The sequence below is a fragment of the Mesoplodon bidens genome (assembly GCF_964165515.1).
Source record: "Mesoplodon bidens genome assembly, chromosome: 3".
Taxonomy (NCBI): Eukaryota; Metazoa; Chordata; class Mammalia; order Artiodactyla; family Ziphiidae; genus Mesoplodon; species Mesoplodon bidens.
Window position 1 is genome coordinate 149,894,011 of NC_138178.1, and position 20,868 is coordinate 149,914,878.

At 49.5% G+C, this 20,868-nt stretch overlaps 1 protein-coding gene across 4 annotated transcripts in view; it reads right to left on the reverse strand.

Moving 5' to 3' along the window:
- Positions 1 to 20,496, reverse strand: part of MIDEAS (mitotic deacetylase associated SANT domain protein) — a 65,415-nt gene extending 44,919 nt beyond the window's left edge. For 3 of the 4 annotated variants that reach the window (XM_081227252.1, XM_081227249.1, XM_081227248.1), the window contains exon 1: positions 19,789 to 20,496. The gene's annotated coding sequence lies outside the window, so the exon portion shown is untranslated. Of the gene's footprint in view, positions 1 to 7,828; positions 7,933 to 19,788 lie in introns of those variants that run through there. The other variant, XM_081227250.1, reaches the window with a different exon arrangement.
- Between the last annotated feature and the right edge of the window lie 372 nt (positions 20,497 to 20,868).

Genomic DNA, 20,868 nt, shown 5'->3' on the forward strand with positions numbered 1-20,868 from the left:
ATAGCACATCAAGGTTTAATTAGCAGCATTTTCTTTTTCATAGTTGTAAATAAAATAATGGTCATTTTATAATAATTGGCTTCTTAGGTTCAGTGGTATATGGTATTATTATTATTTTTGGCCATGCCACACAGCTTGCGGGATCTTAGTTCCTCGACCAGGGATCGAACCAAGGCCCGGGCAGTGAAAGCACCGGGTCCTAACCACTGGACCGCCAGGGAATTCCCTGTATGGTATTACTACTACTACTACTACTACTACTACTACTACTACTACTACTACTACTACTACTACTACTACTACTACTACTACTACTACGACTGGATCTCCTGGGTTCTGGGGACTGCAAGGCAAAGTCCACAGAGCTAAGTCCCCATTACCTGAGCTCAGTAGCTGTCAGGCAAGCGCTCATAAAGTGACCTGCATTTGCCCAGGGACCAGAAGGACCCCTGTGTCTAAACACCTCTGGAAATTCCCATGAAAGCAGGCCAATGTGATGTGGAACAAGCTCTGGACTGGGAGTCAGGAAAGCGACGTTCTAAGCCTAGTTCTTCCTCTAATTTTCTGGATGACCCCAGGCGGGACCTATCAACACATTTACTGAGCATCTACTAAATGCTTGACATGATGCGAGCCCAATGGGTCCACCCAGCGCCCTGAGAGGAAGCCATTATCCTCATTTTATAGATAAGGAAGCTGAGGTTCAGAAAGGTTAAACAGCTCTTCCAAGGTCAGACAGATGGTATTTGACCTCTGGACTCTCTGAGTCCTTCTCTTGGCTATATGAGGATACCTCCCTGGGCCTGTATTTTCCCAGAAAAAAACGTCAAATAATGAGGCGTCACAGATTGGAGGCTCAAAGGCCATTCTCATTCCCAGATACACTGTATTTGACCCATCTCATGTATTTTATTTTAATTGAATTAAATTGATTTTCACCATTTATTTAAATCAGGAGGTTTAAGCTAAAAATCGGGATTTCTGGTTTGTCATGAAAAAAATTGGAACGCTGGCCACATTGGGCCCTCCTTCTCGAAGGTGGAGCTAAGTAGCAGCACAAGGGGAGTGGCTTCAGGAGGGGAATGGCACTGGGATGGGACGCACACATTCCAACTTTCCACAGATTCCACCCCTTCCTAGGCCGCGGGTCACTATTGTTTCTCATCTCATTTGCGCTGTTTTCTTGCACCCAGCCAGCCTCTGTTATTGAGATCCCCCCTGTTCCCCACAGGCCTTTGAGTGGGTGACCCTTAGACCAGATGAACTCCTGTGCCCTCTCCAGCCCTCACAGCCTGTGGCTCTTCCCAGAATCTCCCAGCGCGGCCTCCCTCAAAGGAAGTCACTTCATGAACCTATTTCAGAACCACTCAGGCAAGCCCCTGCCTGGCACCTTTGCCTCCATCACAGGGCCCCCACTGTTGGTCCCTCCCAGCCTCAACCGGCCCCGGCCAGAGCATCGGTCCCAGCCAGTTCCCAGGGCTGCAGGCGGTGGAGGGAGTGGCCGAGGTGGTGAACCAGGCAGGTGTGGAGAGGCGCTAGTGCAACTCAAGGGGCGGGGCCCCAGCCAGGGAGGGAGGGAGGAAGGCAGGACTTTGCACTTCCCAACAGGAAAGTGGTTCAAGGAGATACATGTACGTGGGGAGGCTCCGCAGTCACAGAAGATGAGCACCGTTTGACACATAAGGAAGGACAAGCAGTAACTCATCAGGAGGAAAAATTACAGTCTCAGCAGCAATTTCAGATATGCAGATTAGAACACCATTAAGGGCCCATTATGGCCAGAGTCAACGTGACAATAAGTAAATAAACAAGAAAGCTGTTGGCAGGGTCATCAGGAAACAGCTGCACATACATTGCTGTACCACTATAAACTGTTCAAATCTTTCTAGAATGTGATTTGCATTGTGTTGCAAGAGTTTAAGACTTGGGCTTCCCTGGTGGCGCAGTGGTTGAGAGTCCGCCTGCGGATGCAGGGGGACACGGGTTCGTGCCCCGGTCCGGGAAGATCCCACATGCCGTGGAGCGGCTAGGCCCGTGAGCCATGGCCGCTGAGCCTGCGTGTCCGGAGCCCGTGCTCCGCAACGGGAGAGGCCAAAACAGTGAGAGGCCCGCGTACCGCAAAAAAAAAAAAAAGAGTTTAAGACTCGATCAGGTAATTATGGTCAGGGAACCAGATCCCACGAAAACAACTTAAAATAGCACCACCGGGCTTCCCTGGTGGCGCAGTGGTTGAGAGTCTGCCTGCCAATGCAGGGGACGCGGGTTCGAGCCCTGGTCTGGGAAGATCCCACATGCCACGGAGCAACTGGGCCCATGAGCCACAGCTACTGAGCCTGCATGTCTGGAGCCTGTGCTCCACAGCAAGAGAGGCCGAGATAGTGAGAGGCCCGCGCACCGCGATGAAGAGTGGCCCCCGCTCACCACAACTAGAGAAAGCCCTCGCACAGAAACGAAGACCCAACACAGCCAAATAAATAAATAAATAAATAAATTTATAAAATAAAATAGCACCACCAAGGAGTTTTTATAAAAGATGCTCATGGCACCTATATATAGACACCCCCCCAAATGGAACTCCATTCAGATTACAGAATGGTATGTTAACAGAATGAAATAGGAAAGGACTGACACATGGAAACAATCTGATGAAACCATTTGATGAACTCATGTTAAGGGACAAAATCGGTACAAAAAATAGTAGAGGTGGACTTATCAACTATGTTAAAACTTCCATAGGAACATTAGCAGCAATCAGGAGAGAATTCTGAACAATGCAAATTGCTAAGGTGTAATGTTTATTATGTGAAGTTGATCAAGATGGTTTAAATAATGATGATGATGATGATGATGATGACGATGTAAAGGGCCTTGAACAGGATTTCCTCATAATAAAAACACCCCAGCCCTGGTCCCGGGCGCAGGTAGGCCCAGGGCCCTGGCTTGATGAGGAAGGAAGAAGGAATGTAAACTGGGAAAGGAGGGGTTATGACTGTAGGTAGGGGGAGGGCCCCAGAGCTTCCCTTGTCGGAAGGGCTCTGAAAGACACCTCCACCAAAGAAACAACGTTACACAAATAAACCCACACCACTTAACCTCCAAAGTCCTGGGTGCTAACTCTTACTGCTGCATTTGCGCTCTCAATTTTACTAATACCTTATTTCAGCAACTTCGTAGGTGACACTAGGGCTCTTTGTGGGCTAGCCTAGGAACCCAACTACCATTTATAGCATTGTTTCTATGGAAATGTGTTTCAAGCTTCAAGAAACTGAGCTGCTGACAACCCTGGGGCACGCACGTGGTCTATAAATTAGGGAACTGAGACGAGCAGTTATTGCTGGGTCCTGGGCTCAGGAAGACAGCATGTTACTTAGATTCTGTGTCAGTTAATACACCACCAGCAATGATCCCGTTGGAGCTGGCTGGCGGTCACTGTAGAGGGTGGGGATGGGACCACGGCATCTAGGAATGAACACGATATTCCAGGAAAGCACACGGATATTCCCCATCCCTGCCTCCAAACCCACGCACAAGCCTGCGTGTCATGGAAGACATGAAACCGGCCTGAGTACCCTTCATGAGTATCCAAGCAAGCCCTGTGCCCAACACGCTCTCCAGTTTCTCTCTGACTCTGGCAAACCGCCAGCCAGAAGGCCCTATTTCAGTCTGATCCTGGAACAACAAACTCCAAATCTTTGACAGTTCTGGAATTTGGCTTTAGCGGATATGTGCTTGCGATAACCCATCTCTCCACACGTTCTGTTGCGGTGGCTTCAGTGTCAGCAGGCTCCAACCTGCCCGCTCGAGGTCTGCCCAGGGCTCTCCAGCTCCACCCACTTCGGGACGCCAAGCAACACAAGGAGTCTCCATTTCCTGCCTTGGACTGTGCTAGTCACAGGGAAAGAATGATCATGGGCCCTCCAACAGACACTCCACGTGACAAGAAAGTTCCCCACTAAGAAAAAAAGGCTACACACAGGGAGGCAACCCAAAGGGGGAGTGATGGGTGAGAAGGCCGTGCACTAGGTGTCCCAAGGTTCTGAGACGCCAGAGATACCAGGTGGTCAGAAGGTGGTCAGAAGACAGTCAGCTGCTCAGCCACAGGCCACACTTGCAGCTGCAAGTCCCAGCACAGCTCATGGCAAGATGGGAGGGGTCAGAGGGCCCCGCAGGCCAAGCCAGAGGTAGGCTGGATGAATGTGGGGGGGGGTTTCATGAGGCTGGCTAAAGGGCAACTCTAAGTTTCAATACTATAATGAATCTGTGCAACACTGTGCAGGAGGTCATTTTGCAAAGCACACCCTCCCCGCTGCCTGTGTGAACTGCAGAATAGAGAATCTGCCTCCCGCTGCGGCTGGGCCAGCAGGACCCAGCAGCCTTGAGGTGAGTGGGCGGCTTAGAACCAGAGCCTCAGGGCCACATGTACTCACTGGGCTGGTTCCCTAGAAACCCAGGTGCAAACAATCATCTGGGGCTCTGAGGCCACTTGGGGGTCGCCTGCACCAGGCCGAGTCCACTGGGAGCCCCGAAGTTATATAGTTAGTTAGCCAGCCTATGAAGTCAGGCTCAGCCAATCTGAACTCTCCAGCCCCTGCAGTGCAGGGGGCTGATAAGACACAGCAGTTCCTTCTTTCAGGTGGTAACAGATGGGAGGCTTGGAGTTCCTCCCCCTGGCCTCCTTCCCACCCAGATCCAAAGATGTTGATAAGTTAAGGTCTTTTTTTAAAAAAAGTATATAATATATAAATATATACATGTATTTATTATATAAGTATAGTATATATTAAAGTATACTAATGTATAATAGAAATGTTATAAAGGTATAATATATTCAAGTATATTAATATATATTATATAATATATATTAAAGTATTATATAAAAGTATATATGTAAAGCAATTTCAAACACAAATACTCCACTCATAACCACTTCACCTAAATCTTGTATTTACCTTATGCCAATTTATACCATAGCCAATATAATCAGTTTTTATGCACTCATCAAGTGTATGTGCAATTTGCCTGTTAAAACAGAAGCCACTTTTTCACCAAAATTCTTCGGCACTTCCACATGAATTAATATCATCTTCATATTAATTTAACAGTGGCACAATATTCCACTGAGTCTAGGTATCACAAATTATATAGCCATGTGGAACACTCAGGCTGTTTACAGTTTTTTGCTATTTTAAACAACGTTGCTATAAATATCTTTGTGCGTATAGCTCTTTTCCTTTCTAGAATTATTTCCTTAGAATAAATTCCCAAGAGTAATACTAGTACGTAAAAGGAAATTCACTTTTTTTTTTTTGCGGTATGCGGGCCTCTCACTGTTGTGGCCTCTCCCATTGTGGAGCACAGGCTCCAGACGCGCAGGTTCAGCGGCCATGGCTCACGGGCCCAGCCGCTCCGCGGCATGCGGGATCTTCCCGGACCGGGGCACGAACCCATGTCCCCTGCATCGGCAGGCGGACTCTCAACCACTGCGCCACCAGGGAAGCCCGGAAATTAACCTTTTTTATAGCTTCAAGTTTTACATTTAAAAAATATATTGTTCTATGTGAGTTACCTGGACTATCTTTTTCCAAAGTAGTTTTCCTGACACCTCCCAGTCCTACCAAGCAAGGTAGGATGGCTCGGAGGTAGCTCCATTGATTTGCTGGGGAGGGATGAGGACGGAGGACAGAGATGTGAGTAGGAGGGTGGAGGACTGAGCTGGACAGGAGGAGGGAGCAGGCCCCCTGGAGGCAGAAATAAAGGCAGATCCCAAAACAGATCCCTCCCAAAACGGGCCAACACCTCCCTAGGACATCAAACCCACCCCACCACTCAAGTTTCCTCTGAGTTGATCTTCCAAGGGCCAAGAACAAAGACACACTTCAATGGGTTCCTAAAAGAGATCTTAGAAATACGATGTGATTCCAGGTCTGGAAACATATTTTGCAAACAACAGAGGCGATGCAGTCACCAGCGGTCCAGTAGGCCCATGCATGTGCGGGTTCAACTTTGAGAAAGAAAATCTCTTAAGAAAGAAAGTCCACCTCATCAGGTACGGTGGGAAATATGCTCCTCCACAGCTCTCTCTAGGTGGCATGCAGACCCTGGATAACTATTCCACACCAGGAAGGTTCTTGTGAGGTAACACAGGTCCCACTGTGAGGCACCATAAAGACACCACCTGCCAGGCTCCGTTCACAGGCTTGGGGAATTTCTGAGCAGGAAAAGAACCACATGTGGTGTAAGTGTCTCATTTTATAGACAAACTGAGACCCCAAGTGCCTGCTCTGGGGCTCCTGCTGCATCCTGCAGTCATTGTCAGGTGGGCGCCCCTCTTCCTCCAACAGAAAGAGCCACAGCCTGTCCTGACGGTCACTCAGCTGAACAGGGCTTTCCATCTTAGAGCCTCAGTGCCTCCTCTCATGGTGTGCTGACTCGTTCTCCCTACTTCCTTCTCTGTGCAAAGCCAGCAGACAGTGCCAGGCATGGACACTAAGGGGTCCTCCAAGGGCAGCTGGTGTTTAGCCCTCTTCAGGGGTTGCGCTGATGGGGAGTAAAGTCTCTGCCACCTTTAAACCAGCTCCTCACGATAGATGCCTCCTCAGGGTGAGGGGGACCCAGGTGCTGGGCTTTGTGGCCCTATCCCCTTCCCACCCTCACCAGGGTCTCCCTCAGGTTCAGAGAAACAGCAAAGCCACCAAGGCAGCAGCTCCACCAGCAGGTGCAAAGGGAGGCTGTCAACTCACCAATCACACGTGCCCCCTGACCGAGGCCAGGTCCTGGGCCTGCCCCTACGCCCTCACATCCCCTCAGGCCGCCCTTCTGGTCCCATCCCGGGACACCTACTGTGTGCCAGGCACAGTGCTAGGCCAGGGAGGAGCCAGGCACACCTGCAGTTGATGCCAGCGTCCTCCTGTGGGGAAGCTCGATTGCAGAAACGCTAAGGTGGCAGCTCAGGAAGGCAGCAAGGAAGCAGGTGACTTCTGGCCGGTTCTGTGGGCCTCTGCCAGGAAAAGGGCAGGGAGGACGGCTCCAGGCAGGGGGAACAACAATGCACAAGGCGCAGAGGCCTGGAGGAGCGCGGGGGAGCAGAGAGAACATAGAGGGCGGCGCTAGGGAAAGGGGAGAGGCAGGAGAGGAGGTGGAGAGGTGGGCTGGGGCTTTCAGGGCCTTGGGGGCCTTTCTGAGGAATGTGAGGTTCCTCCTGCAGGACTTGGGCAGCCCTCAAAGGTTTTTAAGAGGGGTGACGTGATCAAAGCTGTGTTTCAGTAAAAATAGCTCAGATCCTTCCAAGACTTCTTTTCTGCTTCCGTGTTGTTCTCAACACGATTCTATGTCATCTGGACAAAAATGGGCAAATCAGTGCAAACTGTGCCAGAGCCAACACTGGCTAGGAACACTCTTGCTCCGTCCTTCCCGGGGGTCACCCTGACCCCACATTGGTGAGCAGGCCTCAGCCTCAGGAATCACCTCCAGTCCGGGGTGCAAGAACCCAGCCCTTGACACACCCAGCTTCGTGGAGGCAGCAACTCCCCACTAACAGGCATCAGTGGAAAAGACCCTCGAAATGCTGCTAGCCACCACAGCCATGAGTCCAGAAGTTCAAAACCGCATTTTTCTCTTTAAAGCAAATTAATTCCTTCGTCTAAGGTTATTGGAACTGAATGGCCAAGATTTCAGTCAGGGTGCCCTGATGTCAAAGAGCCATAACCAGAGGATCTGAGGGCAAGAAGGGAGCTGGTGCTCACCGAACAAACACCCTCTTGTTTGGATGAGGAAACTGGGCAGGGATGCAACTGGCAATGCTGACAGCCCCAGGCAGATGAAGCCCTACCTCCTTTAGCTCTCTCTCAGGCAGGATATTGGATAGGACATCTCCACCAGGTTGACATCTTTAGGACGTGAGAAGAGCCTACTCCTGTCACTTTGGACAACTTCGGCACCAAGCCTGAAGCCAAACCCCAGTCAAAAGCAAGGCAGCACCTCCCAAACACCTCACGGCCCTGTGGGTCTCGCCCAACCGCAGAGGAGAAACAGAATTTGTACTGTAGCTGCCTTTTAGCCAGAGAGAGCCAAGCTCTGGCCTCTGTCCTTACAAGGCAGCGCTGAAGTTTTCCAAGTGGAATCAAATGTGCAGGGAGGATCCAGATGCTAGGATGAGCTCTCTTTTCCACTGGAATCCTTCAAATTCCAGAGGAAAAATCCAACTGCTAATGAAATGCTCAGATCTCCAGAGCATATAAGAATCCTAGGACTTCCGTGGTGGCTCAGTGGCTAAGAATCCGCCTGCCAATGCAAGGGACACAGGTTCGAGCCCTGGTCCGGGAAGATCCCAATGCCATGGAGCAACTAAGCCCGTGCGCCACAACGACTGAGCCTGCACTCTAGAGCCCACGGGCCACAACTACTGAGCCCACGTGCTGCAACTACTGAAGCCCACGTGCCTAGAGCCTGTGCTCCGCAGCAAGAGAAGCCACTGCAATGAGAAGCCCACGCGCCGCAATGAAGAGTAGCCCCCGCTCGCCGCAACGAGAGAAAGCCTACGCGCAGCAGCGAAGACCCAACGCAGCCATAAATAAATAAATAAATTTATTTAAAAAAAAAAAAAGAATCCTAAAGTTTAGCTGGAGCCTAAAGGATTCAGAAAGATATCCAAAAAGATTAAGATCAAAATGTGGATATTTTCAGTGGCCTATGGGGGATGCCCCATCTCCACCTCATGTCCAGCACTGCCCAGTCATCCCAGTCTGAGGGCTAGAACGGGCTCTGGCTTCTATAGTGGACACTTGTCCACCTGGCATGCATACCTGTCCCCAGGTTTGAGGAACCTGGCATTGTGAGTCCTTGTGGGAGGGAGAGTTCCACCTGCAACTGGGGAAGCTGTAACCTCCAGAATCTGTGAGAACATGAGCATGTGACCTAAGCTGGCCAACCAGATGCTCAGCCTGGGGTCTGCCTGTGGATTGAGTGACACAAAGAATCAGGGAGAGTTCAAAATTCCTTCTGGAGGTGATGGCAGCAGTCAGGTTAGCAGGCAGCAGTGATGCCAGGCCAATGGCATCATCACCTTGTCTTTGGTTTCAGCTACCCAACGTCCCACAGGTCCTGATTGATTTCTGAGCCTCAGTCTCCGGATTTCCAGGACATTCAGTGAGTCACCAGATATCCTTCCAGTACATTCTTTTTCTCATTAATTTAGCCAGAGTCAGCTTCTGCTGTTTGCAGACCAAAGACCTAGACGACCCCAGCATGGCCTTCTACCTCTACACTGGCTCCTCTGCACTGCCCCCCACCCCCCCGAGACGACACCTAGGCTCAAGCTTCTAGCTTTCCCTCCGGGAAAAGAGTCTCATCTAAATACTCACACTTCTGAGAGGATCACAGCCACCTAATAATCGCAAATATGAACAAATGACGTAAATGCTGAATATAACAATTTATCCTGCCCCTGGTTCTAACCAGATGTCCCAATTTGGGGCATTAATATCAGAAATTAAAAGCATTATCACTCCCTTGGACTCTTCCCTATTTCCCCATCAGTTCAGGGAAAGGTGGACTTGGAGTCAAAAAACCTGCATTCTAGAACTTGCACATGTCACTCCAACCCTGGGGCACCTGGTGATACCTGCACCACCTATTTCTCAGAGAGGTTAAATCAAATGAGAAGTCCCCACCCATGGCAAAGACCCAGGAACCTTCTAATTCCTAAGTCAATCATTCTTTTCAGCCCTCTCTTTCTTGACATCCCCAATGATTAACAGTTGATCAATTTCAGCTCAATTTAATAAAGACTTATGGAAAACTTTCCATGTGCCATGTGCTGTACTAGGTGCACAAAACCACGGGCCAATGCAAAGCTCCCTCCTCCTTTGACATCTATGACATCATGCTCTCCTGGTTTTCTTCCTTCCTCACCATTGGTTCCTTCCTGGTCTCTGTTGCTGACTTGCCTAGTACCGCACCCCTTAAACGGTGATCCCCTTGCTTCCTACTGCATGCTCTCCATGGGTGATGCCATCAGCTTCCCTAGCTCCAACCACCTTCTGTGTTCTGGTGATTCCCAAGTGTCTGTTTCAGAGTGTCTGACAGACAGAGGGGGCTACTGGGAGGTAATCGGGTTTGTCTGGAACTTGTCTTGAAGCTGTAGCTGCACAGTAAGTAATCATTTTTACTTAAATGACGTTTATTTGGGGTAGCTTGGTTAGAGTTCGTGGAGGGGGCAATGCCGCCCATTGCCATCCCTTGGGGGAATCTCCTGCCCCAGACCCACATGTCCAACTGCTCACTAGAACTGCTTTCTTGGATGTCCCAGAGGCACCTCCAACTCAACATGTACAAAATTAGACTCGTCTCTTCCCTAAAAGCTGCTCCTCCTTCTTTGTTTCAAGCAGAAACCTAAGGAAACACTTCAGCTTCTCCCTTGCTCTATTCATTTCGTTGGTCCTCAAGGCCTGTCAACCCAACTCCCTCGACACCTTCCTAATCCAGCTTCTCCCTCCCCCGCCGCTCTGGCTCAGACTCCTCCGTCTCGCCCCAGGGACCACAGTGACCTCCTGCAATGACCTCCTCACTGGTCTCTTTACTGCCCATTTTCCCCCAGCTCCAGTCAATCCTCCACATCACAGTGAGTGACCTTTTAAAAAGAAAATCTGATCCTCTCTCTCCCTCACACACACACACACACACACACACACACACACACACACACATACAATCAGTCCTCAGTGGCTTCCCACTGCCCTCAGAGTAAGGTCTAAATCTCTCCGCTGACACAAATGGCTGGCCCGTGACCTGGCCCCTGCCTGTCCCTTTCTGCAACCCCTCCTACAAGTGCTCCATCACACCCGCTGCTTGCGGTTGCCGGAGAAGACCGTGTTGTCTCACGCCTCCACTCCAGGCCCTGCCTGAGCTGCTCCCTGTGCCTAGAATGCCCTGACCCCCTTTGCCACCTGGTGGACACCTACTCTTTTCTCAGGACTCAGCTCAAACACCACCTTCTTCAGAAAGCCTCTTATTCATTAATTCCCCAGGCTTCCCTGAGCACAGGGACCATGCAAGGCACTGGGGCCGTCCTAGACCTTTCCTAACGGTCCTCTCTCCTCTGGCCTGGCAGAAACGACCTGTCCCTCCTCTGAGCCCTGCAGACCCCTGAATAGTTTCACATTGACATCCGTGGCACTAATGGCTCTTGGCTTTTGTGTGTGTCTGTCTCCCTCACAGACTGTGAACACCTTGAAGGGGGAGGCATCCCCAGTACCTAGCACAGAGCTAAGCACACAGTAGGGACTCAATAAATGCATATAGCATGAGTGAGTAAAAGAAGGAAGAATGTGGGGGAAAGCACTCTATAAACAATGATGGGCAGGGTTCCACTGCTACTGCTGTGGCCAGGTTTCTTTTTCTCCATAACTGGGAATTCAGATCCTAAATGCCAGCTGGGTAGGTCAGCACAGCCTCCTTGGAGGAAATCCTGAGCCTTTCCCCACCTCTAGTGCAAGTGGAAGTGGGGATCGGGGAGTGGATTTGGCTCCTAAGTTGTCCCGAAGCACATGCTACTGGGAGGCCACAGAGGAAGTAGACACAGACTCATGAGGTAGATTCCTTGCAGGCCCCTTACAATGGCCTGCAATAGGGAGGGTGGGGAAGGGAGGCAGGGGAAGGGGAGAGAAGGAGAGCAGATGTGGAGGGCTAGGGCCTTAGAGCAGAGAAAAGTGTCTGCTCCACGCGGCACTGCCCTTGCCCCAGCCCCACAGCAATGACAGGTCACCCCAAGCATAAGTCCTTCCTCTGCAATCCTGCAGTTAAAACCCACTCCACGGATTTCTCCTTTACACCCTGCTCACCTGTTCGAAGAGCCTTTTTTGCTTAACGTCCTATGGTTATTTCCTAACTTATAAACCTGCCGTCTATTCAGGGGTGAGCATGGGCTAAGAGCCCTGAGCCTGCTGCCTGCTGCCTGCGGAATATCACAGTATAAGTATCTCGGCATGCTGAGTGACACTGTAGTATTTGAACACACACATATTTCATACTACAGAGCCCCCAAATTCAACACACTTCATCTGCTGCTTGACCTTGGAAACTGCAACTTCTTCCAGAACTAGAGGAACAGCCTAAGATGAATTTAAGTATCAAGAGCCAGTATGTCTGCCGCCTACCTGGTGCCCTCCTAAGGGACCTTCAAGGTTAATCTTGATTATATTCTTATTTTTCACTTTACACACTGACTTTAGAACCTGACCCCCAGAAAATGCAACTTCACCAAATTCCGTTCTTAAGTGACTAATCCACCCTGAGTCTGTTTTTCCCTCTGACTACAACCTATCTCAGAAGCTGACTGTCAGCCTCCTGGAGAGAAGGGGCAAGTGAGACCCTGCTTTGCACCCCTTGTTGTGCCACATGCAGTGTTGAGAGCACTGCAGCTGTTCTGTAAATGCCCAGTGAGGACAATCAGCCTTGTGTTAACTGGCTGCCCAAGGGGTGCTGAGTCTGTGTTCCTGGGCCTTCTAGCACCCCTCTTCTTAAAGACCTCACTCCAGCCCTGGTTTTTGGTTTTGTTTTTTGTCAAGTTTCTTCTTTTTAAATCTTTGTGTACTGCCTTAAGGAAACTAAAGAGATGGAATTGTAAACAAAATCCTTGGTTTACAAATAGTCTGGAACTGATGACTATGATGACTAAGATGATCAATGCAAGATGGTGAAAAGAAATGGAATGTGGGGTTTGTGCCTGACTCTTCCATTCTGCAGCTGTGCGACCTTAGAGATGTCAATTATCGTCTCTGACCCTTAGTTAAAAGTGAGTTACTGTAGGTTCCCTTCCCAGATTTAAATTCTCTGAGATGCTGTTACTGCAATTACTATAAAACAGAGGCAGGGGACTTCCCTGGTGGCACAGTGGTTAAGAATCCACCTGCCAATGCAGGGGACACGAGTTCGATCCCTGGTCCGGGAAGATCCCACCGCGAAGCAACTAAGGCCGTGCACCACAACTACTGAAGCCCGCGCACCTAGAGCCCGTGCTCCTCAACAAGAGAGGCCACTGCAGTGAGAAGCCCATGCACCGCAAGGAAGAGTAGCCCCCGCTCTCCGCAACTAGAGAAAAACCCGTGCAGCAACAAAAACCCAATGCAGCCAAAAAAGTCCAACAAAAAACAAAAAGAGAGGCGGGATGATAGCAGTCCCTAAGGTCCTAAAAGTTATAGAAGGTTCTACAGTTCTAAAAATTGATTATTTTGTGAAACAGCAGATTCTAGACAATATTGGTTTACTAAGTGCAGTTTATGCATAATTTTTCAGAAATAGTTTTCTAGGTAAATCCCAGTTTCACCCCTTTTATGTTCATCAAGAATTTTCAATTAAAAGTGAATTCAACATATTGACTGCAACATTGTATGTAATAGCAAAAGACTGGGAACAACCCAAACGTTCTTCAGTAGTAGACTAGTTAAATAAATGATGGCATTTTCATACAGTGGAATACAATTTAGCCAATGGAAAAAATGAGGTGGCTCTATGAGCACTGATATAGAATAACTTCCAAGACACATTAAAAATGAAAAACACAGAATGCAGAATGCTTTGTAGAGTATGCCAGCATTTGTTTATAGATTCACACTTTCTTCTATGTGCAAAAGCTACATCTGGAAGCATAGCTGAAGAATGACAAATTGTAGTTGCCTAAGACAGGGATACTGACAGAATGAAGAAATGGGAAACAATAGAGGATGGAAAATTTATTTTTTCAAAGGATTATGTTATCAAATTTATCAGTATTTTCTTATGAGTTCTGTTTTGTCTCTTTCTTAAGAAGGTCTTCCTTCCCTCAAGGTTAAAATACACATTTATTTTTCTAATTCCATTGCATTTTTATACGTACGTATATATCTGTATAGTAATCTATTGTCTATATTGAAATTATTTTTGAGACTTACTTTACACTATAACTTTCATCTTTTGAATTTTGAGCTACAGGTATGTATTACCTGTTTTTTTAAATTTGAAGTATAGTTGATTTACAGTATTTTATTAATTTCAGGTGTATAGCATACTGATTCAGTATTTTTACAGATTATACTCCATTAAGTTATTACAAGATAACAGCTATAGTTCCCTGTGCTATATAATATATCCCTGTTGCTTATCTATTTCATACATAGTGGTTTATATCTCTTAATCCCATACCCCTAACTTGTCCCCCTCACTTTCCTCTCCCCTTTGGTAACCACTAGTTTGTTTTCTATATCTGTGAGTCTGTTTTTGTTTTGCATATACCTCATTTGTATTATTTTTCATATTCCATATATAAGTGGTATCCTACAGTATTTGTTCTTCTCTGCCAGAGTGATTTCACTGAGCATAATATTCTCTAGGTCCATCCATGTTGCTGCAAATGGCAGAATTTCATTCTTTTTTATGGCTGAGTAATATTCCATTGTATGCATATACCACATCTTTATCCATTCATTTGTTGATGGGCATTTGGGTTGTATATTACCTTTTTGAGAAGAAAACTGGGGGAAAAAGAATCTACCGATTTTATTTTTAAAAAATCTTTTTTAAGGAATTTAGTGTATAGGGTGCATTTTATGGCATGTGAATTATATCTCAGTTAAAAAAGAAAGAATCTAGCTTATATGGCAAGGTTGAGATGACTAGCATGAGAACTGGGTGGAGACAACAGAATCCTCCTAGTTAAACCTGATGTTAGGGCTTAGCAAGGATCTCCCCAAGACTCAGTTTTATAGTTTAGCCTAGTTTTATAAGTCAATACCTATTTGGGCAAATCAAAGCTATGGTCAACCAGGAAGCATCTCTTTGCCTTCCTCACAAGTGTGTCTGACAGTTGGCCCTACCTCCTTCTATCAGCCTGGTTCCCTTGGAGGAACCCAGGTAATGGATGCTCTCCCCACAGAGCCAGTGCTCAGGCTTAGGACATCCTGGGGCAGATCAACTAGGCCCATTTCAAGACAAGGAGGAGCCAGTGCTGAAGCTGGACAGACACTGTCTGGCAACCAGGGGGAAGAGGTGCTGGAAAAGAAGCTGAACAAGAGGTAAAACAAAGCTAGGAGGCACCAGAGAGAGGCCAACAGGCAGAAGGAGGCAGGGCTGGGTAAATGTTCAGAATAAAGACTGGGAACCAACTGGGATATATGTATACGTATAGCTGACTCACTGTGTGATACAGCAGAAACTAAACTCCAATAAAGATGTTAATAAATCAATAAATACATATCCCCCCCCCGCCCCCGCCAAAAAAAAAAGACTGGGAACAATGGTCCTTGGTGCTTGGCTTGGGTGTGTGCCTATGCACAGCCAACAATATCTGAAGGCCACTGCATCTGCTGCATCCTCATCATCATCACCATCATCCTCATCATCCAACATTCACCAGGAACCCCAGGGCTGGGAATACGAAGATATATAAAACAAGGACTTCCAGTTTAGTTGAAAAGTGATAACACTGATCCACCCAAAAGCACATTTAAGAAGCTAAATGAAGGGTATGATCGGAGCTATGGTCCAAAGGGAAGTTGAAAATCCTTTAGACCAAGTTTCAAGGTTTCTTCATCAGGGGTCCCCAGTGGATGTTACTGGAGTTCCAGGGAGAGGCCCACAGGGTGGAACAGGGGACATTCTTAAGGAGGGGAACATGAATAGGGCTAAAAAGGAGAGCAAGACTGAGCCAAGTAGGAGAGAGGAAAGACGAGGCATTCCAGACTTCCGGGGAAGCATGAAAGGTAGGAATGCTTGCCACAAGCAGTTTGGACAAACACACAGAGTGGGTCACCAGGTCAGAGCAAAGGGCTAGGGCAGGAGAGCAGTGGAGGCCAGACCCCTGTGTAGGAGGGCCTGACTGCCATCCTAGAAGTTTGATCCTTACTGTGCAGACAGTGGGGAGCCACTGCAGGTTGCTGAGCAGGAGGCTGACCCTTGCAAACAGGCATTTTAAGTGAGATTACAGAGGAACCCTTTATCCCAGCCTTTTTCAAAGACCTGTGTGTATTTCAAGTGGCACTTGAGAGAGAAAGTCGTAAAGCACTGCCCTGTGTCATGTAGACAAAGAAAAAAAAAAGGTTTAAGGGTCTCACAAAGAGATGCTTCAGTGAGAATGAGAAATGAAGGCGGGCTCATTTTAAAGAAGGAAACAAATTTGCAGGACAGAACTGCCGGGCATCTGGAAAACTGCAGCACTTTCTTCAGAGTCTGGAATGCCCTCTTTTGGCTGGAGGTGTTCTGCCTCCTTTTGGGGAGGTTAGTTGTGATGTCAAAACACGGAATTGCGGTGTAGGGAGGCAGCTGGGAGGAGGCAGATGAACAGAAATATAAATACTGGGCCCGGAGAGCATAAAAGGCCTCCATACTAAGACCATCCTCTTGCAGAGGACTTTGCCATCTGCCTCTCTCAGTGGAGCCTCGGAGTTTTTGTCAAAGTTGCTGGGAGCTTCCTAACTACCCAAATAGTTTCTCCTCTTAAAACAATAAAATGATTTTTAAAAATCTGTCACGTTTTGATTCAGAGCTTTTTCAATATTGTTCCTACTTGTGCATAGTGAGGCAGTGGGCAGGGCTGCTCTGGGGCCATGAACTGGGCAGTAACTTTAGGCCATAAATCAGCATTTATGTAAGGTGGAAGAGGAAGTCAGGATTAAATTTCCGGTCTTAAACTGGGCTGGGTACAACTGCAGGGCAAGTTCTGTGAATACAGAGGCAAAGCTGAGCAAGCCAGGGGAAGGGCATGCATGAGTTATGCACAAAAATCAGCCAGGCTGAACTGATGACACGGACGGGCAACTGCTCCAGGTGGCTCCACAATTCTGGGGGGCGGGGGGAGGGGTCTGAGTCCTTCCTTCTTTGGCCTTTGCTAGGGGTCCCTCTCCTGTGCTCTCCTGCCCACACTCCCTGGGGCCTTTGGGCACTTTTAGTCTCTGCACGGTCTACATGAACACAAAGGATTGCAAACTCAAAGCTGTCTTTCCGCTGGAGTCAGAAGGGAATGCTCCCCTCCCCGCCCCTCTAGACTAGTTCTGGGTACCGGTAGGCTCTTACTAAAGCAGCCATGGTCAGGTGATACAGCTGACCAGGACCTTGACAGTCAAGTTCAGTGAAAACCCAAATGTACCCAAAACAAGGGGTTGTGCAACTCATGGGAACTCCTACTTCTGTGGTGTGTTTGCTCTAACCCTCATTCCCCTGTGGCAACTGTGTCTGAAGTCCCAGACTTTCCAGAAACGTCCTGATTTCACATGCTTTTCCTTGAGTCTCTGGAAACACATAGGTGTCTGCCAGGGATTATGCCCTAATGTTTTGGTTTGACAAATGGTCACTGTGCCCGTGACACGCAGCTGGCATGAGGTTGCAAAACAGCATTTTCCCACCAGGTGAAACTCAGTTACTAGGCTGGGGAGAAGGCCAGGCATGGGGAAGCTCTGGTGTGCCAGGCCATCGGTACCTGCTGCCGAGTCACACAGTCCCCTTAGCAGGGCTGAGTGCTACCCTGGCAGAGTCTCTACCTAGGGCAGGGAAAGAGGGGACTGAGATTTGGCATGTGAGAAGAATGACCCAGCACGCATCCTGTACATGTTTTTGACTGTGTTTTAATCACTTTTTTTTTTTTTTCGGTACGCGGGCCTCCCACTGTTGTGGCCTCTCCCGTGCGGAGCACAGGCTCCTGGACGCGCAGGCTCAGCGGCCATGGCTCACAGGCCCAGCCACTCCGCGGCATGTGGGATCTTCCCGGACCGGGGCACAAACCCGTGTCCCCTGCATCGGCAGGCGGACTCTCAACCACTGCGCCACCAGGGAAGCCCTGACTGTGTTTTAAATCCCTCTACTACAGTTAGCCACCTCTGAGGCCCTCAAGGAGAACCTGTTTGCCTTCTTTCCACACTTGAAGGCTTAGCTCCCTTCCTGCAGCACAGCAGTTCAGGAGGTGTGAGGACACCCACCCTGGTCTGTGCAGCAGGCCTTGCTCAGGAAGGGGGTGGGGGAGTTCCTCTGGAGAAAATGAACATGAGTCACTCCTCTGCCTCCCCCCCACCCCCGCCCCCTCGGACCCTTGCCCAGACACTGGCACAGACACGCAGCCTAGAGCCCCAGCACTCTTCCCTTTGCCCAGAACACAATGAAGGAATTAGGACCCACCTACTAAGTTTCTGCAGCTGACATTTCAAGGCTCAAAGTCTAGCTCACCAGCACAGTCACACGTCTGACGTGTCCTCTTTGCAACCAGGCCCCAATCCAGCCGCCATGCAATTTTGCTAATTCAAACTGCTTTCCCGTTTAGGGATGTTGATAGCCATCTCCCATCTCCTTTTCCTGCTGACATCATCCCACATTTTCTACAGGCACAAATAAGGGTACAGTTCCTGGGATAGTTTTCAGGCTGCCTGAGGTGGAAGTGAAAGGATCCTGCCCTCCCGGATCCACTTCACTTCTCTGGCGTTTGGCAAATTGTCCGAGTTTTAGGGAGAAACGAGGAAATAAATCACCTAGCTAAGGTGAAAGGCCAAAAAGAACTTGGTGACTGCAGCTCAGACCCAGATCTGTCCTGGGCATCTGCAATGCAAATCTGCATTTTGTTCTCTGCCCCCGAGATCTTGCACAATAGCCTGTGTATAAACATCCACGCCAACAATGCCTGACTGTGCAATCACGCTGTAATTACAGGCCGCCAGGAAGCTGCTGCTAGGAACTGCACCATTCAACTTCTAGACGTCCCATGTCAAAGGAGTCTCCACGGCACGGACGTACATTCCAGCACACACCAACGCGTCCCCGCCGCCGCCGCCGCGGCTGCTGCTGCTGCTACAGTTGAAGACTCCAAGCCAGGGAACTAGGGCGCCACCCGCCCGGCCCGCCAGTCCCAAGTTACTATGCAGGGATGTCATAAACTTCTCAGCTGTTCTTAAAAAAAAACAAAAAAAAAAAAAAAAAAAAAAACCCTGCTCCACGAGGCTACCGAGGGCGGCGGGAACCACCATCAAAGTTGCCAAGCACATTCCTGCAGCCCTAGCAGTTTTCGAAAACAGAGAAGAGCGAGATGCCTCAAAGAGTCCACTGGAAGCGGGTTTTGGAGTTTTATATAGAAAACACTCACATATGTAGGTGGGTGCGCTGACAGCTTTTATGGCTAAATTGCAAAGTGTTAGGCCTTAGTGATTACTGTCAGGCTCGGGACGTGGTGTGCGAGGAGAAAGGGTGGGGGAGTCAGAGGGATTTGTTCAAAGGGGGCTTAGGGGCAATTCTAGTTTTGCATTTTAGAAATGCGTAGGGTTGTTTTCCCAAACTTCCGAGTTGCTCTGCTCTTCGTCATTGTCAGGCCAAGCTAAGAAAAATGGGGGGAAAGTTCCTTTAACTTCCTTCCTGCGACCTCGGCGAGGGCTACGAAGAGGAAGAGCACGCTTCCTTGGGAAGCACCGGGCGGGAACTGGGGGACTGCTGCGCCCAGCCTGTCGCGATGGGGGGCGTCGGGCGGAGGACTAGCCTCGGACGCAGGACACGGGAGGCCCCTTCCCTGCACCCCTCCGCTAGCCAACGGCGCCCGGAGCGGCCCGGCTGCAGCCCTGGCTGGTTTAAGTCCCGCGGCAAATCGGCGACCACAGGGGCGCAGCCCGGGGGCCGGATCCCGGCCGCCGAGCTCCCTCCCTGCAGCGCCCCTCGCACGCAAGCCCAGCGCAACCGGCCCTACCCGTCCCGCCACATCCCCGCCCGCGCGGCCAAGGCCCTGCCCCGAACGTTTCCGGGCACCGCGTCGGCGCCCCGGCTGCGGAGGGGCTGCCGAGCTCCGCGGCTCACCTGCGCGCTGGATCCCGAGGCCGCTCGTAGGGGCGCGGGGAGAGGGGCGCAGGCGAGCACGGCCCGCAGACTCAAACTTTGTTGCTCTCGGGACGGCGCAGTCGTCACTTCCTCGCTGAACGGGTGGCGCGGCCCGGGCCGTGACCCAGCAGCTCGCGCGGTGGCGCGCTGGGCCCTGCAGCCGCCCGCGCCCCCGGCTCTGCGCGCCCTCGGCTGCGCGGGGAAGCGGGCTGCAGTCCGCTGAGCCTGCACCCCTCTGGGGGAGGCTCGCTCCAGCAGGGTGGTTTCCGCGCCGAAGAAGTGCGGTCGAGGCTGCTCTCAGGCTGGATCTGGAAGATGGTGTTGGGGTTCAGGGACCCAGAGCTGGGGTTCCGGGAAAAACAAAGGATGGGGAAGGAGAAAGTTTTCCAGTTTGGTGTTGCTGCTGGAAGGTCCTGCTGGAAAGCACAGTGCTCTGTGTTTGTTTTTGCTTTATTTTTGTTTTTTTCCCCCACCAAATAATGCCTAAGCTGGGCCTTAAAACGCGGGTCTCCTCTTCCCACATTCCCTCAAAAGATCTGCACACTTGTCCTTCGTCATTTCCACTGATTATAAGGGCACAGGACGTTCAGCGTTTATGACTTCAGGGGGCTATTTCAGCGCCCAAGTTGGGGCTGAAAAATAGTTTCTGTTCTAATCCTCCCCCGCGATTTCCACCTCCTCCTTTACAGTCAACTCACAGGTCTCTTTGGGGCCTGATGCATTCCGTATTTCGTCACGGACCAAAAGTGACTTGGAGGGTAGGGTGGAGTCCTGACAAAAGGAGCTTCAGGCAGTAGTAATTCTGAAATTTATCGTTGCCCAAAATAAATTTGCTCACCCTATTCAAAACTACAAAAACAAAAAGCCATCTTTTTGGTTTCTGATAAAGAGCAACAAATAGTTAAACAGCAGTCTTTCGGGAAAGATTCCTGATCCGGTAAAGCTGGAAAAAAAACGGATTAGCCTTTGCTGTGGTTGAGGGAGAAAAAAAAAAGCAGACATTTGAAACTTCAGTGGAGGGCTTTCGTAACAGTAACGTTAGCTTCGTTGTAGCTTGTT